Below are 9,692 nucleotides of genomic sequence, written 5' to 3'. Positions count from 1 at the left end.
TTTAAAAAGAGGGTCCGACATGCCCCACGATTGCATGTACACACCAGCGACCACACACAGCTAAATTGAATTCCAATTAAGACGCAGATGATGAATAAATGGATGATCCATTTGGCTCACTTTTTCAATTGAAGAAACTGTGAAATGCTGATCCCCTTTTACTCCCCCCCGAGGAATCCACTCATTAGGGTCCAATTCTGAATTAAGAACTCAGCTCCCATTTACCTCCGTTTGCCCTCCTGCCCTTCACTAGCGGCCCGCCTGTACAACCTGCTGAACCTTTGTAATACTCAAAACCACTACCTGTAAATTAATTCTCGGTTCAACCAGCTGACCCAGTTTTGGCTTCAGAGGTAATAGAGGTTTGTTCCTCTGTGTATTTGCAGGCCGAGGCTTATGCAGGACTAACAGCAGGAAAATGACTCGTACTCAGGGGGTTTGTTGCAAACACACTCACATAAAACACTCTCGCATGCTGCGTTAGGTGAGTGGCCAAGTGTTAAACAAGTGTGAGGGAGTTGTGTTTGAAACTCACATGACTGCAAGAAATATATGTCAAAGTTTTATTGTGCTAAAAGGAACATGGCAATCAAGGTATCGAAGAATTCAGCAATCAAATGTCAAAGCCGACCTAACTCTTCTTCAGCTGATGTTGTCATACTTTAAATTTTACTACTTTACTACTTTTTAATACTTTAATTTATCAGAACGGATCAAAGTGAAAAACTTTAAAGCTGCTGCTGAAATCAACACTTTTATCTTAACGAAGTGTATGTTAAAGATGTTACTCTGCAATTCACCTCAGCTTTACAAAGCATTTTAGCCTCATTCAGCTCATTGATTTGGTTTTCAAGCCAAAAAAAATTAACAGTTTTATTTCACTCTCACGGCATCATCGCTTGCATCGTCTACAGGCATCACTCACAAGCTGCACACCGATCAGCTACAGTATTCAAACTACCTGCCTTATGTTGTGTAGGTTCCCTTTATGTTGCCATGATAGCTCATTAATGGACCTCTGGAGGTTTCCTGTGATGTCTGGCACTGGGATATTGGCAGCTTATCCTTTGGGCTGTGCAGAATGCAAGGCAGGGCCTCCGTAAATCGAGCATGTTCCAGTGCGTCAAACTGAATCTTAATCAGGGGAGAATCTGGTTCAGTTTAGTTTCAATGTCAACGCCTTGGGCTCTTTGTTGTGTTCTTCAAGTCACTTCTGAGAATATTCTGTGATGTGGTGGGGTGTACTGTCCTTCTGGGGAAGACCAACATTAGTAAAAGGTCTGCACTTAAATAGCGCTTTTTAACCTTAGTGACGGTTCAAACCATTCACATGCACACTTTTATTTACACCAATGTTGACAAAGCTACCAAATCAAGGTGGTCACCTGACATCAGGAGCAAGTTGGGGTTCAGCGCCTTGCTCAAGGACACTTTGCTAACCTTTCTCCTTTCTATCTGTAGACAACCAGCTCTAACATGGGGCAGCTGTGGTTCAGGTGGTACAGCAGAAGTGGTTTTCCATCCACATGGATGCCAGGAACCAAGGTTTCCAAGCAAAACACTGGAATGTAACAGCATCCATCCATTATCTACATACCGCTTAATCCTCCTTAGGGTCGCAGGGGGCTGGGGTCTATCCCAGCTGACTGAGGGTGAAGGCAGGGAACACCTGGACAGGTAACAGTCTATCACAGGGCTACACATAGAGACAAACAATCACACTCACATTCACACCTACGGGCAATTTAGAATGACCAATTAACCTCAGAATGTTTTTGGATTGTGGGAGGAGGCTGGAGTACCCGGAGAAGACATGCAAACTCCACACAGAAAGATCTCAGGCCCGGCAGGGACGCAAACCGAGGATCTTCTAGCTGTGAGGCAACAGTGCCAACCACCAAGCCACTGCGCAGCCCGGACTGCAACAGTATGATCACTGGTATCCACTTCATCTGTCAGTCGTCTTAATGTCAACTTTGGTTTGACATAATTGTCAACCTCTGCTCCTTCTGAGCTTTCATTCTTTCTTTCATCCTAACGCTGCTGATGACTGGTGAGCAGCTGCAGCTGGTAGGTTAGGCGCTAACAATCTAGATATCCAGAAACATGCTCTGAGTGTTTTGTCTCCTTTTTCCTGCACTGGCTTGTTTATTATGGGAATTATTCATACTTTAATTCAATTGATAGTAATTAAATGAAGTAAAGGAGCTCTTTTGGCTTGCTGAATGTCAGAACTTGCCTACAGGTTTGAAAGGCATTCAATCTTAGAGAATTGCAAAATTGACACCATTTATTAGACCTAGAAGTTGCAACAACACAAAGTAATGTTGGGTTTTTAACTTATGACTAACTGTGGCTCAGTTGGTAGAACAGATTATTTTTTGAAGCTGGCTGTTCGATCCCCGGCCACTCCACACTCAGGACACTGCAACCCAAGTTGTTTTGCACAGCAGTTTGGCAGCCATTGGTTTATGAAAGCGTGTGTTAATGGGTAAATGTAAAGCGCCTTGACCACCACTAGGGTAGAAAAATGCTGCATAAGCGCAGATAATTTACCATGTATAGCACGTTTTGTTTCACTGAACTCTCTTTTTATCCCACCCAAGTTGACACAGACTCAAGAACTCCAAAAGTCTCTCCATGATCACCAGAAGTCACAGTGTTAGCTTTAATTTACACTGCAACATCAACAAATACTCAGTTTAATCCAATTCAGTCAGTCAATCTTTTTCTGTGTTGTTGTCTTGACAGAGAGGTCTGAATTCCTAAATCTACAACTAAAATGTTTAAAAACTTAAAAAGTGATGTAAACAGTCCATCACATAAACTTGAATTAAATTTAGTACATGTTCAAACTGTTGTAAAAAAAAAAAACTGGTTCTTCTGTTAAAAGAGACCTGCATCCTTTTCATGGTCCAGCGTCTGTCCAGGTTTTAAATTCCTCATACACTTTATGTCTCTGCTAAGCCAGTGTGTGGACTGTATTATCACGACTGTGACAGAATCTCACACCATCACCAGAAATGACACTGCCAGGTTCAGATCTAGATCACAGTGCTCTTCTCAAGTCAGTGTTTAGCCAGACTGACCACTGATGATTTTATTGTCATTTCATTGGCCAGAAAGACCTCAAATCTCACAGCAAAAATTGAAGTTGATCTGAAATAGTGAAGTCCACGAATGTTTTAAAGTGCAGAGAGAATAAACACGTTGCAGTAAACATTGCACATCGGACAGAAAACTGATTTAACAGGATGTTGTCCTTCTTTCTCTGTCCATATCACGTTTGCAGCATGAAATGCAGCGCTGGTCTGTGCTTGGACCTGCTGAGATAAAATGGAGCTGAAATTTGCCTTTCCATTTACTCCCCTAAGTGAACACCATACTCCTGTTAAGTTGTCTAAAGACACCATGTCCAGGGCTTTGTAAGGTCTGTTTGGTTTCTCCATATCTTGTTTTCTTGTGGCTCCTCAGCGCTCTAAGTCCTTTTCAGGGAGTTTATGAGGGCCCGCCTCGTGGAGAGAAAGCTCTGGCTGTGTTTGCTTTGGGAATAGTCTTCTGACAGGGTGCTAAAGGAGCATGTCAGAGCACAGGTCCCAAAGTGTTTGGGCAAAGAGAGCCGCTACCTCTTGCCACTGAGGAATCCGCCCTTCTTCGGTAATCTGTCACACCTCCTTCCAAATAAAATGGCTCAGAGATTTTCACACAAGTCTGTCAGGGTTAATATTTACCCCTGCCCTTTGGCCAGAGGGGGAGAGGGAGAGAAGGAGGCAGAGGGGAAGAGAAAGTGGGGGAGATTTTTGGGTTTTTAAAGCATGGAGTCATCTGCGTGTCTTTACAGCTACACCTGACAACAACTCTGTTCATCAGGCATTTTTGCAACTTTAACTGAGTAGAAATATGGTTTATTTTGTTAATCTGAACCAAATATGTTTACCACAACACTTTTAGAGATCATTTAGAGAGTTACATGACTTTAAATTAGTTGTTTGACATCTTATGACACATTTATTTGCTTTCTTGTAAAGAGTTACATAAGAAGACAGAAGACTGACATTTGGATCCATGTTAAAGTTACTTTAGTTTAAAGACTGAAAGGTAGAAGGAAAGCTGGCCTGAGTCTATGCAACCATAATAAAAGCCACCTACAGAACCTTTAAAATTCACTAATTAACAAGTTACTTCTCATCTAACCACAATTTGCTATTTTACAGGGGATATATGCCAAACTAATATGGCTGTTTTGAAAAAGAAACATTTTCTTTGCATTTGTGCATCATCATACATCGTAGTCTGGCTCACCGGATATTGGATGTGGGTATAAACCAGTCACTGGCCGTTTATTTCATGCGGCATTTGTCCTTCAGTTTTGCTATCTGCATGTCACTGTTTTCTTCGCTATGGAAAATAACAACAGCGATGTCAGAGCAGCAACCTAACACACTGAAAATTTTATTTTTTGCAGAGGATTTGGGTCATACAGTCAGACAGCCCTGCTAGTATTTTCCTCCAGTGAGTTACCCATTTTAATGACAGCACTCGTCCTCCTGCACGCAAATGTTGCTCCAAAACAATTCGACCCATCATGATTTTGAAGGAACACTGAAACTGCGTCCTTCATTTAGCCCAGACCACGACGACTGTGATTGGTGGAAAGAAACACAAACAAACGTGAGTGTTGTTTCCCAGCTATAGCAGGATGATAATGAGGTGCAGCCAGACATTATGTTCTACAGGCTGGGCTGGCAACGCGAGACTGCTCACACTAAGATTTTTTCAAATGGCTTCTAATGTGCACATTTTTAAAAGCTGTTGTATATGGACCCATGTGGACACATAAAATGAAATGTTTGGGAGGTGATGATGTCACACCTTAATCCATCCATTTTTGTTTTGTGTAAGGAGCATTTACCTGAAACAACAACAGTAATACAACAACAGGTTTCCATACATTTGATTAGCATTAACAACAAGGATGGATGTGGGGAGTGTGGAACCCAGGTGAACAGCTCAGCTCTGTCGTGTTCCTCAGACCACTCCTGAGTAGTTTTAATTTGTCCTGCTGAGGGAGGCAGCTGGCATCAAGGACTGCTGTTGCCATGGAGACTAGGAGGTTGTTTGTCCTGCAGTGTTTAGGTGGTGGTACATGTCAAACATCCACATGAATGTCAAGGTTTCCCAGCAGAATGTTGCATTAGAACAAGATGATGGATGTTGTTCTCTTCAGCTGTCAGTGGTCAGAATGTTGTGGCTGATTAGTGGATCTGTCTGCCTTTACTCTGACATCCAGAGTTATACAAAAGTGTAGTATGTGTGCAGTGCAGAAGAGATTTACTTTATTGTCTGCAGTTTTAGTGGTTCCATCAGAGAAAATCATATCCATATACAGATTTTTATTAATTCCAGGGTTGGTTCAGTAAAGATTATAATAATAACTACATCAGATAATTCTTTGTAGCAGCTGGAATTTTGCAGACTGAGAGATGGTTGAGAAGGTTTGCATTTCTTGTTTTAGCAAAATATGTTATAATAGAAGATCTTTATTGTCATTGTACATGAAATTATCTGCAAAACAGCAAAGTGCATCAGTCTGAGGTATCTAAAAATAAATAAGTAAAGAAAAATGCTTCTAAAGCCAATAATAAACAGAATATTTTGTGGGAATATTCTAAAAAGGAAAGAAAAGCTCCATTCTCACTCCTCTCGGGATAAACTGTCATTAAAATTGACTTTAAATTTAGCTTCAACACGAGATAAAAACATTTACTTTCATTACTGATGTTGTCAAGTTTTAATAAAGTTGATGCTACTTTTATAAAATGATGAAAGTGAATAAATTGTATTTGTGTGATCTGTGTTTGATTTCTGTCTTTTCTCCTGTCATCCAGATGTTCAGAGGGAGATGATGCCACATCTGGTCCAGCTGATGGAAGGTCTTGAAGTTCTCTGACTGGCCTGGACTGAAGATGGTCGTCTCACTGGATTTAAGGTTCAGATGCTCAGTAACAAACTCCACCAATGAGCCAACAGGGAAGTTTTAGGTTTATTAAATGTTGCTATGAAGGTATCGCTGTTTTTCTTTGTGGATGCAATGAGCTCCAACTGAAAGTTGAATTAGAACTTAGAAGTAAATCCTTCCACATGAAAGCATTTAGTTGCATTAATAACCTCATAACATTCTAATTTTTATTCCAGTCTTGGTTGGAAATAGAATCTCTGTATTGATTCAGGTAAAAACTGAACTTCACAGCATGTTGGAGCAAAACAACCAGATGAAAACTGTGATGGTGTTGGATTATCAGACCGTAATGTTGCAGCTCAAAGCAGCTTTTCTAGCTCAGTTCATTCTGACATTCAGCTATGAATCAACACAGCAGATGGTGATCCATGCTGTGGAAGTCTCACATCTCCTGATTTAATGGAGCTGCTTTGCACTTTTTACACTGTTTATTCACCAACTCTTTATTTAATAAAAGTCCCATCTAGTTTTTATGAGGAATGTGATGTTTTAATTTCTCTGAATAACTGCAGTCTAATGGAACAGCTGGAATTGTAACATCTGTCCTGATATTGATCATGAAGTATTGATCAGAATACTTATGGTCAGCAGTCATCCCTGAAGTTTTACATTAAAATCTTTACTTGTGTTGTGAACTTTGGTAAGAAGCAGAAACTTTAGCGTTGCCATGGATACATGAGTGTTAAATTCTGTCCATGTTTCCATTTTGGGAAATTCAGTCCAGCAGATGAGTTTGTTTTTACTGCCAGCTACCATTCAGTCTGAGATATTAAGAATAAATAAATGTGCATAATGTTGAAATGAACAGATTATGTTTTTATTTATTCCTCCACCTGCTCAGGTAAAGTTCCAGAATGTGGAGGAATTTAGTCTCACAATCACAGACAATAAATATTATCTGAAAGTCTGGTGATTGTTGTTTATCAGCACCTGTTCAGGCATTCTTTGTGTGAAAACTCAGAGACTTCAGGTATCAGAAGGTGGTTTTCAACTTTCTTTGTTAATTTTCTGCTTCAACTTTAAACTAAATTTCCTTCACTAAGCCAGCCCTCTGGACTTCCAGGAAGCTGTGTTCCTATTGGCTGTCCAGGTGGCAGCTTGGTGTTATCAGGAACACCTGAGCAGCTCAGTGTCTTCCTGCTTTATTTAGCTGCAGACAAACATTTCCTCTGCTTCTCTTCACCAGTGAACTGGGTTTGGCTCAGTTGCTTTAGTTTGTTCTTTAGGTGTTGGCTTGCAGCTTCCAGCAGTAAAATCGTCTTTAATGTGTTTCTTGGTGTGTTTTAGGGCTTTGTACTGGATAGTTGTCTTGGTAAATGTGGTTCTTTAGCCACAGTTAGCACATGGTGCTAATGTGTGCAGTGATTAGTGGATTTGGTACAGCTGAGTTGTGTCTTTATCTTGGCTGTAGTGAGTCTGTAGAGGTTTTTGGTCAGACACATTCTGTATTCTTGTTTGAGAACCAGCGTTGGTTGTCCAGAAGGTAAGAGTTCCTGTCCTGATTCTCTGTTCTCAGAGGTTCTCTGGTAGGCTGCAGGAGACTTTAGTGTTTGGGTTGTGCTAGTTTGGTTTTTGTACAGTTTCATTTGGACGACTATCTTGAGGCTCCTCCATGTGGTTTAGTGAGGTTTTCTGGAACAGTTCTACAAAGCAACCTGCAGCAGAAGAGACTTTGAGAGTTTTTAGGAAGTTCTGGAGAGCAGACTTTAGAGCAGCAGAAACATTTGTCAGCAGTTTGAGCAGGAGAAGGTGATCTTCAGAGTAGAAATGAGAAGGAAACCTTCTTGACCCGTGTGGTGAGGTCCTGTACCAAGAGTTTGAGCAGGTTGTGAAGAGTCTGTAGTTCTTTGGTCTGAAAGCACAAGAGCCGATTCATTAAAGGAGAAAACAGGAGATATTGTTGGTTCTTCTGTCACTCTGCAGTTTTCAGTTTCCTTAGACTGAAAATCAAGTTTATATTTTAAATGATTTCCCATGTGAGCCCAAGAAGACTTCAATAAACTCCCTCCATCCCCTGGACACAACATATTTTATTACGATGGTAAATGTTTTTTTTTTTTTTTTTTTTTTTAAAATATGTTTTTGAGTTTTAATCATAGTTTGAGCAGTTGTTTCTCTTTGCTTGTTTAGTTTTGTCATCTGTGTGAAAGATGCTAAACAAATGAAGTTGAATTGATAAACTGAATACTTGACTAACTCATGATTGTGACAACAAAAGTATTTTTGTTGTGATTTAAGGGTTTGTTTCATTTTTAAGGTTGGGGTTAAAATCTTCATAGAAAAAAAGATTAAAGAAATAAACTACATAACAAAAAGCAATTAAATCAAAGGGGGAAAAATCCATCCATTATCTATACACCGCTTAATCCTCACTAGGGTCGCGGGGGGGGCGGGGCTGGAGCCTATCCCAGCTGACTCAGGTGAAGGCAGGGGACACCCTAGACAGGTCACCAGTCTGTCACAGGGCTACATACAGAGACAAACAATCACTCTCACATTCACACCTACGGGCAATTTAGAATAATCAATTAACCTCAACATATTTTTGGACTGTGGGAGGAAGCCGGAGTACCCGGAGAAAACCCACGCATGCACAGGGAGAACATGCAAACTCCATGCAGAAAGATCCCGGGAAAGCCGGGACGCGAACCAGGGACCTTCTTGCTGCAAGGCGAAAGTGCTAACCACTACACCACTGTGCAGCCCAAGGGGGAAAAATATTACAATTAAAAAAAAAATTTTAAGTATTTTTTTAAAATGTTTAATATTATTCTTGTTTAAAAAGTGTTTTTTTAAATGTTTAATATTATTCTTGTTAAAAAAGTGTTTTTTAAAAATTTTTAATATTATTCTTGTTTAAAAACTATTTTTTTAAATGTTTAATATTATTCTTGTTTAAAAAGTGTTTTTTTTAAATGTTTAATATTATTCTTGTTTAAAAAGTGTTTTTTTAAATGTTTAATATTATTCTTGTTTAAAAAGTGTTTTTTTAAATGTTTAATATTATTCTTGTTTAAAAAGTGTTTTTTTAAATGTGTAATTATCTGAAATATTTCCTCTGTAATTTTTAATAATGTTGTTTTAAATATTTTGTTTAATTTCATACTTACATGTTTTGTATTGTGTTTAATTTTCTAATTCAATATTTTGTCTGTTTAATAAAATGAAACATTAAACACAATTAAATTTTCAACATAGTATACTACTGCGTTTTGTTTTCGTCAAAATTCTTTTTTTTTTTCAAAGAAACCCGTACCATAGTGTTTTTCACGGCCTGCTTTACATTATTTCATCATATGGCATGTTTTTACAACATGTTGAAAAATCGCATTTTTTTTTCGACATAGTATACTATGGCGTTTTGTTGCGCCAAATTCATGATGACTTTTTTTTTTTGAAAGAAAACCTTTCTGGAGTGTTTTTCATTGCCTCCTTTACATTATTTCATCATATGCCATGTTTTCACAACATGTTGAAAAATGACCTTTTTCGACATAGTATACGACGGTGTCTTTTTTTTCATCAAAATTCATTATTTTTTTTTCAAAGAAAACCTTACCATAGTGTTTTCCACGGACTCATTTACATTATTTCATCATATGGCACGATTTTACAACATGTTGAAAAATCGCATTTTTTTTTTCGACATACTATACTGTGGCGTTTTTTTGCG

Source organism: Amphiprion ocellaris, chromosome 2, assembly GCF_022539595.1.
Source record: "Amphiprion ocellaris isolate individual 3 ecotype Okinawa chromosome 2, ASM2253959v1, whole genome shotgun sequence".
In the NCBI taxonomy this organism is placed as follows: domain Eukaryota; kingdom Metazoa; phylum Chordata; class Actinopteri; family Pomacentridae; genus Amphiprion; species Amphiprion ocellaris.
The sequence above is the reverse complement of the archived record's forward strand: the minus strand, read 5'-3'. Positions refer to the sequence as shown.